The sequence below is a fragment of the Physeter macrocephalus genome, chromosome 16 (assembly GCF_002837175.3).
Source record: "Physeter macrocephalus isolate SW-GA chromosome 16, ASM283717v5, whole genome shotgun sequence".
Taxonomy (NCBI): Eukaryota; Metazoa; Chordata; class Mammalia; order Artiodactyla; family Physeteridae; genus Physeter; species Physeter macrocephalus.
In genome coordinates, this window is record NC_041229.1 from 101784210 (window position 1) to 101793272 (window position 9063).

General features: G+C 45.0%; 1 non-coding gene across 1 annotated transcript; it reads right to left on the reverse strand.

Annotated features, from left to right (window-relative positions):
- Positions 1–605: 605 nt before the first annotated feature.
- Positions 606–678, reverse strand: TRNAG-GCC (transfer RNA glycine (anticodon GCC)). The gene has a single exon. It is a non-coding gene; the product is annotated as a tRNA-Gly (tRNA).
- Between the last annotated feature and the right edge of the window lie 8385 nt (positions 679–9063).

The following is a 9063-nucleotide window of genomic DNA, read 5'->3' on the forward strand; positions in this document are numbered from 1 at the left end:
GGAACTAAGATCCCACATGCCGCGGGGCAACTAAGCCCGCCACAACTACTGAGCCCACGCGCCACGACTAGAGAGAAGCCTGCGCGTTACAACGAAGAGCCCCCGCACCACGGTGAAAGGTCCCATGTGCCGCAACTAAGACCCGACGCAGCCAAAAATAAATAAATATTTGCTTTATAAAACGCTTGCTTTATAAAAAACAAACAACATCAGACATGTGGGATTTCTTTGTCCCTTTTCTATAACCTGTCATCTAACACAGAACATTCCAGTGGTTACTTAATGTTTCATTAATCCTGTCTCAGTATGAGTCAGCACACTTTTATTGGTAAATGATGGAAAACACAAATTGGTTCAGTATTTTTTTTAAGGTGGGGAGAGGGTGTATTTGTTCATGGGACTGAAAACTACAGAAGAGCCGTCTTCAGACGTGACTTGACCCAAGGCTCAGTTAGTGTCACCATGATCTAATGTCTCTCTCTCTCTCTCCCTCCCTCTCTTTGTTTTTATCTTTTTATTTTTTAAAAAACATTTATTTATTTATTTGGCTGCACCGGGTCTTAGTTGCAGCATGCGGGATCTTCGTTGCGGCATGCGGGTTCTAGTTCCCTGACCAGGGATTGAACCCAGGCCCCCTGCATTGGCAGCACAGAGTCTTAACCACTGGACCACCAGGGAAGTCCCTCTCTCTGTTTTTACCCTGCTTCCCTGGTTCCCTTTCGGACAGGTCTTTCAAATGATGGCCCCTAGCAGTTCCAGACCTGTTACTTCGCCACTTCAAGGCCCTCAGAAAAGAAAGATCTTCCTTTCTCCAGCAATGTGAACAAAATCCCAGGTCTAACTCTCATTGGCCTGAATTGGATCACATGCTTAATCACATGTTTATCCCTCAACCCATCACTGTGGCCAAACACATGGGATGTGCCACCTCCCTGTACCTGGGGTCAGATGCCCTTTCCGGGAGGAGTCAGCATGTGGACTGAGAAGGGTGGATGCTATAAGGAAAAACCATATGAAGTTAACAAAAGAAGGGATGCTGAATGGCAGAAACGATGTCTAGTCACTCATGTTGAGAATATATTGTCATTCCAGCTACTAACAAGACACTAGTAATACAGGGGCAAGGCACATTTGGGGGGTCATCTCTCCTATTCTGTCCATCACAGTCCTGCAGGAGCTGGCTGTCCTCTGGCTCTCTGCCCAGCTCACCCCTCCCCACCCAGAGTGGGAGCCCCCAGCAGCCATCTTTCCTCCATACATTCCAGCTTAAGAGCCTAGAGGTGACTGTCCGGTGGAAGTGTCACCCTGACCCATGCAAAGCCAATCAGATCCTCTCTCCTGACACTTCTCGGGATTTCACAGACAGCTAGATGTTGTCTGAGGGTGGGTGGCTGAAGCTGCATCGATCAGGACCAGGCCTCTCCCACTATGCGGAACATAGTGAGGAGACCCAGACTGTGGAAAGGGGAAAAGATGCTGCCTGCCCTTCCTGCTTCCAAACCCTGAAGAGGCCTCATTACACGCATACTTGGGTCCCCTGGGATACATCCCCTTTCTCATTTCCTTAAATTAATCTCTGATTCTTGCAACAAAAAGCATCTACTATGTGCCAGCAGTGACTATAAGACATAGCCCTTCCCCTCACAAAGTTACAGGGTCTTATAATTCAATAAGAAAAACTCATCATACACTTAAAAAAAAAAAAAAAAAAAAAGGTCAAAGGCTAAAAATAGGCAGTAGGCAGTTCACAGTCCAGGAACAACAGGTGGCCAGCAAAGCGTAGCTCAACTTTACTTGTATTCAGGAAACTGCTGATTAAACAGCACGATATCGTTAGTCACCCAACTGATTGGCAAAGATTTTAAAGCTTGATACTATCAGGAATGGGGAAGGTATGAGGAAAGGGGGGACACACAGCTGGGAATGTGTCAACTACTAGGGCCAATTTGTTTTTGTTTTTTTAATTAATTTATTTATTTTTGGCTGCACTGGGTCTTCGCTGCTGCGCGCGGGCGCGGGACTTCTCTAGTTGTGGCAAGCAGGAGCTACTCTGTTGCAGAGCACAGTCTCTAGGCGTGCGGCCTTCAGTTGTGGCACGCGGGCTCAGTAGTTGTGGCTCACAGGCTCTAGAGGGCAGGCTCAGTAGCTGTGGCACACGGGCTTAGTTTCTCTGCGGCATGTGGGATCTTCCCGGACCAGGGCTCGAACCCGCGTCACCTGCATTGGCAGGCGGATTCTTAACCACTGCGCCACCAGGAAAGCCACACTAGGGCCACTTCAGAAAGCAATTTAACCAAATCTATTGAAATCTAAAAATGCACAGACTCCTAAAGGCAATGTGGAATCCTGGATTGGATCCTGGAACAGATAAAGAACATTAGTGGAAAAGCTAGTGTTATGGACTGAATTGTGTCCCCTCCTAAATTCATATGTTGAAGGCTTAACCCCCAATGTGACTGTATTTGGAGACGGCCTTTAGAGTGGTAATTAAGGTTAAATGAGGTCATAAGGATGGGGTCCTAATTCCATAACACTAGTGTCCTTCTAAGAGGAAGAGATACCAAAGAGCTCTCTCTCTCTCCCCATGCAGGTATGCACAGAAGAAAAGCCATGTGAGGACACAGGGAGAAGGTGACCATCTGCAAGCCAAAGAGAGAGGCCTCATAAGACAACCCTGTTGGCACCTTGATCTTGAACTTCCAGCCTTCAGAACTGTGAGAAAATAAATTTATGTTGTTTAAGTCACCCAGTCTGTGATATTCTATTATAGCAGCCTGAGCAGACTAATACAACTAATGAAATCCAAATAAAGTCTAGAGTTTAGTTCACAGTAATATGCAAAAGTTGGTTTCTTAGTCTTAACAAACGTACCGTGATAATATAAGATGATAACATTAGAGGAGACTGGGTGAGGGATATACGGGAACTCTCAGTACTCTGCAACTTTTCTATAAATCTAAATTTATTCCAAAATTTTAAAAAGTTTATTTGCAAAATACACATACCCTCTGATCCAGCGATTCTACACTGGAGAAACGTACATGTACAAGAAGATATGGATAAAGGGTGTTCCTTGCATGTCAGGTAATGACAACCCAGGAACTACCTAACTGTCCTTCAGTAGGGAAAGAGCTGAATAAGCCAGAGAATGTTCATGCTATAAATACTATATGGCAGTAAAAAAGAATGAGGTAGAGCTATGTGTATTAAAGTGATAAAAGTAAGATGCAGAAGGATTTAAGTTATTCAATAAAATACTATCATGAGAAAAAGAGGAAGAGTTGCGGGGAGATGGAGCAGCTTGGAGGCTGCTGAGGCTTTCAGGTGGGTGGGCACCTCTGCCCCCTTGGCCACTCAGTGCCCACTGCCCCTTGGCATGTCTCCTCCTTCCTGTTTCTCTTCTTTCTTCCCCTTAACTGTTCACTAAAAACAATCATTGTATTTCATTAGGTTATATTTGCCCAATTCTTAGGGAAAGACAAGCACTTTTCTGATTATCTCCCCACTTATTCATGCAATATATACACAATTACGACTTCTCGTATGTGGCCTTCAGGAAGTTCTATGAAACAGCAGCCCTGAAATGTCATGTTCTCTATAATCAAGGACTCGCCCAGTGTGCAAAGCTGGCAGCAGTGCAGGGATACATAGAAGCTGCCGCCTGAACTATTGGGACATTTACATCCTTTGGGGGGGTCCTATCGGTTTTATAATGTTGGGGAATGTGAATGGTCCCCAACATTCCATGTCCAATCACACAAATGCCTTTAGATTCTAACTCCTAAGTGTCTCTCCCCTGCTGACCGAACTTTCAGAGCCTGCTGTTAAAAGGTACCGAGGCGGACTTCCCTGGTGGCGCAGCGGTTAAGAATCCGCCTGGCAATGCAGGGGACACGGGTTCGAGCCCTGGTCCGGGAAGAACCCACACGCTGCGGAGCAACTAAGCCCGTGCACCACAACTACTGAGCCTGCGCTCTAGAGCCCACGAATCACAACTACTGAGCCCGCGTGCCACAACTACTGAAGCCACACACCTAGAGCCCGTGCTCCACAACAAGAGAAGCCACCGCAATGAGAAGCCCACGCACCGCAACGAAGAGTAACCCCCGCTCGCCGCGACTAGAGAAAGCCCGCGCGCGGCAACGAAGACCCAAGGCAGCCAAAAATAAATAAATAAATGAATTAAAATTTTTTAAAAAAGATACTGAGGCACATGAAAAATTTTAGGAATTTATTTGAGAAAAAAATCCATCCAAATTGGTCATTATCAAATGGGAAGCAATTAGAAGCACTCCACAGATGGGAGCTGAGGAAAAACTTTTATAGAGAAAAGGTGCAAGCAAAGTAAGGAAATTACTGATTGACTATAGCTTCAACGCTATTTGGCTGTTAATGACTGGTTGTTAGGTTTTGCTTTCATAACCTCGAGGTATTTACAGGTTAACATCTTGGTTTGCTTACGTAGGTGCCGGAGGCCCTAGAGCCACCTCAGTCTAATGGTCTCTGTTTAAATTAACAATTCTCCTTTTTAGTCATCCGGAGGATGAACAAAAGTTTAGTATTAGCCCCATTCTCAATCACTATGAGAGTTAAATTGCTCGTATCAGGTTATGATGTCAGATCCATAGAAGAATTGCTTTTGCTGTTTATCCCATTTTACATCTTGTTTCTGTTTCTCCAAGCACCGTGAGACCATCTGATTTGCTGCTGATGGCTGCAGGCGTGCATTTGAGATCTTGGAGGCAACGCAGCCCACCAGGGAGACTGCGATATGACTGCTGGGGGATAATACCAAAAGACTGAAGTATACTCCTTAGCCAGGGCCCCCATACACCAAGCCAGTTGGTATCGAGTACATCAAAGAATGTACCTGATGTGGCACCAATCTGTTTTAGCCAAGTATCTTGTTTGTTAATGTCTTGTGTTTGAGTTTTTACAACACCGGAAGCGTTAATTCAGGTACAGCGGGAGGTGTTAACTACGGCACAGACCCCTTGTTCAGGCAACAAATAATCTAAAGCAATTTTACTATCTAAAACCACCTTAGCTAGAGAGCCTAGGTACTTTTGTTGTGCAGCCAAGGCCTTAGCAGTAGACTCAGCTATGGTTACCCAACATACTGAAAGACCACCTAAATATATGGGCCTGTCAGCAAGCCTATAAATGGTCTGATTTACATTGGCTGCTCTGCAGTGTTTTTTTTTTTTGTGGTATGCGGGCCTCTCACTGCTGTGGCCTCTCCCCCTGCGGAGCACAGGCTCCAGACGCACAGGCTCAGCGGCCATGGCTCACGGGCCCAGCCGCTCCGCGGCACGTGGGATCCCCCCGGACTGGGGCACGAACCCGCGTCCCCTGCATCGGCAGGCAGACTCCCAACAACTGCGCCACCAGGGAAGCCCTGCAGTGTTTTTTATACATATATTGAGTGAATCACATTTTCCCATCCCAGGGTTGGACTAAATTGAAGCAAGGAATGGGGATATGTAGATTTAGTATTTTTACCTTTATAAAAGGGAGCTGCTGAACAGTTTAGGCACACAGTGGCATTTGGGATTTCAGTGAAATTACTTACAGGGTAAACTAAAGGGTCTCTCCCTTCATGTTTGGTTTAGCATGACAAATCCAGCAGTTAGTTAAGTTTCCTGTAGTAGCTATTGTTTGTGAAATCCTAATTATAGTGTTATCTTTCCATGCATTAATGGAGAGGAAAAGCAGAAAGCAAGTAGGTGAAAGGGATAAAGATTTCATATTGGAGATAAAGATCTTGATCTGTGATCTTGAGAGAGCTGTCCCCCTCAAGATGTCATTTGTTTCTGGGGAGGAATCTCCCAGTTTTAACTTTAGATTTCTGGCTGTAAGCAGTTCCAAGAGTTTGGAGGAGCCCATTACAACTGGGAGATGTGGACCCAAGGTTCAAGTCTCTGAAGTTTGGCTGCCATCTGGATAGTGAGGAGAACCTGAATGGTCCCTTCTAACGAGGTTCAAGGGCAGTCTTTCTCAGGTGTCGTTTCCTGAGGGGAAGACCCACTCTCCAGGTTCTAAGTTGTAGAAGGCTCGACAATCTGTAGGAGGGTCATGGAAAGCTTCTTTTACCTGGTGGAAATACACTTTGGCATAATACGTTAAAGCTTTACACTATTGAATCATATCAGAATTTGAGTACAGGAGACAGATGTGGTTCTATCACCAAGGGCACAGGTTTTCCTGTCACTATTTCATAAAGTATTACTTTATTCTTTCCCATAGGTGTTGATCTAATCACCATTAAAACGAATAGTAGAACTTTAGGCCAGGGCAGTCCAGTTGATTCTGTTAATTTAGCTAGTTAAATTAATTAATTAATTAACAAAATTTTTTTTCACGTAGGTCTTGGGCTATTTTTCTAGAGCCTTTTGGGCCATCCCTGGCAGAGCAGTTTGCATGTGGGTCTTTAATATCACTCTTGGGGTCTTCCCACCGGGCTTCAGTCATTTATTTTTGGGCATTGCTAGGTCCTAATGTCATATGAATAAACTGGCAGTGATCTGGGAGACCATATCATAGGCTGCAATTAGAATTCTAAATTCCTCATAAAAATTTTGAGGATTCTCTTGAGGATTTGGAGAACCTTTTATGATGGCCCTAATTCAGCCTTTGACCATGAGAAAAGATGGTTACATTTAGTACTCAAGGCTCAGCAGAGGGCCTCACTTTAAAAGGCAACTGAGCGGGACTTCCCTGGTAGAGCGGCGGTGAAGACTCCATGCTCCCAAGGCAGGGGGCCTGGGTTTGATCCCTGGTCAGGGAACTAGATCCCACGTGCATGCCACAACTAAGAGTTCACATGCCTCAACTAAGGAGCCCATGAGCCGCAACTAAGGAGCCCACCTGCTGCAACTAAGGAGCCCGCCTGCCGCAACAAAGACCCAGCACAACCAATAAATAAATAAATTTTTTAAATAAAATAAAAGGTGTAAAGGGATTGGTAGGTTCAGAAAATTTAGGGAGGGGAGGTTTAAGGGAAGGAGCAGTTGGAGTCAAGTTAGTGTGCACTGTTTAGATTTTTTTAGATTCACTGTCAATTTGTTGCTTAAACTTTTCGTTTGTGTTTTGTAAAGAATCTTTTAAAGAAGCAATTTTCAATTCATTGAGTTTCTAAGATGCTTCAGCATACCAGTAAAAAAAAAATGCACCCCATAGTTTTGGGGAGATTTGGGACCCTTTTTTTCTCTAGAGCACCTTGTAAAGATATGCTTGTCTAGGTTAAAAGTTCCCTACTGTGACCACTGCAATTTAAGGTTATCTTTGGTAAGGTTAACCCACTAGTTCAGAAAAACACAGATTCTGGGCCCATAATTTTACACATATAGTTATCCAGGGTCCCAGACAGAGGAGTCCCAGATTTTTTGGACTCAGGGAACCAATTTTTCTCTTTTTTTCCCCCTTATTACCTGAGGCCTCACACTGGACCTGTTGCAGGAAGGCAGACCCCTTCCAGGGCCCGAGAGTGGGCTCTTGTCTAACACTCAGAAATGAATTGTCCAAGGAGATACACGTGCCGACAAAGCAGGAGACTTTATTGGGAAGGGGCACCCGGGTGGAGAGCAGGAGGGTCAGGGAACCCAGGAGGACTGCTTTGCCACGTGGCTTGCAATCTCGGGTTTTATGGGAATGGGGTTAGTTTCTGGGCTGTCTCTGGCCAATCATTCTGACTCAGGGTCCTTCCTGGTGGTTGCATGCATCACTCAGCCAAGATGGATTCCAGTGAGAAGGATTCTGGGAGGTTGGAAGGAGAAATGGACTGGCATCTCCTCTCTCCTTTTGACCTTTCCTGAATCCTTCCAGTTGGTGGTAGCTTGTTAGTTCTGTGTTCCTTACCAGGACTTCCTGTTTAAAATAACTCATTCAAGTGGTTACTATGTTGCATGGCCAGCGCAGGCAGTTTCAGTCAGTATTTCCCCTAACAGACCCAGTCCAGTTTAAGTCAGACCTAATCTGACCCTGGACCCAGTCCAGTTTCTTTTACATCAGCTGGCCCCCCAGACCCAGTCCAGAGAAAGAAATGCTCGGATAAATTCAGGGAGCTCTTTCAAACACAAAACCTGCAGACCTCAGACATGAAAGGAACTTACCCAACTTTCAGATGTAGCAAGAAAGCAGTGAGCTCAATGGGCTCAGCGGGTACCTCTGCCTGGCTGCTTGTTGCTCCTGTGGGCCATTTGGCATCTCTTTTGGATCCCACTTCTAACACCAGAACAGTTAAAAGATAAACTGAGGCATACTAAATTTTTAGGGAATTTATTTGAGCAAAAATCAATTCAAATAAGGCAGTGCCAAACTGGAAGTGGTTAGAAGTGCTCTATTGATGGGAGCTGAAGAAAACTTTTATATGGAAAAACTGGAAGCAAAGTAAGGAAAGTATTGATTGGCTATAGCTTAAATCCTAGTTGGCTCTTTGTGGTTGTTTGTCTTTAGGTTTTGCTTTCATAACCTTGAGATACTCACAGGCTTAGATTTTGGTTTGCTTCCATAGGTGATGTAGCATTGGAGCCCCCTCAGGCTAATGGCCTCCTTGCTTAATTAATTTCACACCATCATCTCTCCTGCACCACTGCATCAGCCTCCTTCTCTATCTCTCTGCCCCAGTCTTGTCCCCTACAGTCCATTCTCCACACAGCACTAGAATGATCTTTCTAAAGCAAATCTGGTGCAGTACCTCCCTTGCTTAAAGCCCTCTGGCTTCTCATTGCCCTCAGAATCAGAATCCATTCCTTCACAGCCCAGCTTACCCCTGATCCTCATCTCTAACTACGAGCACTCCAGGATGCCTCAAGGAGGAGGCTGTACACATACAGCACCTGGAATGCATTTCTCCCCCTGCTCCTGGTTCTATTGTCCTCATACTTTAGGTTTCCTGTAGGCATTTCAAGGACCTATGGTGGTCTGCTGCAAAACCCAGTCAGGAAAACAAGAACGTAATTACCTTCTTATTTGTATGTCAAAATAATGTACTGAAATGTTAATTTGTCTTCTGTTCTCACTGCTGTGGAAGAATTAGCAGGTCATTGATTTGAAAGCCTGGGT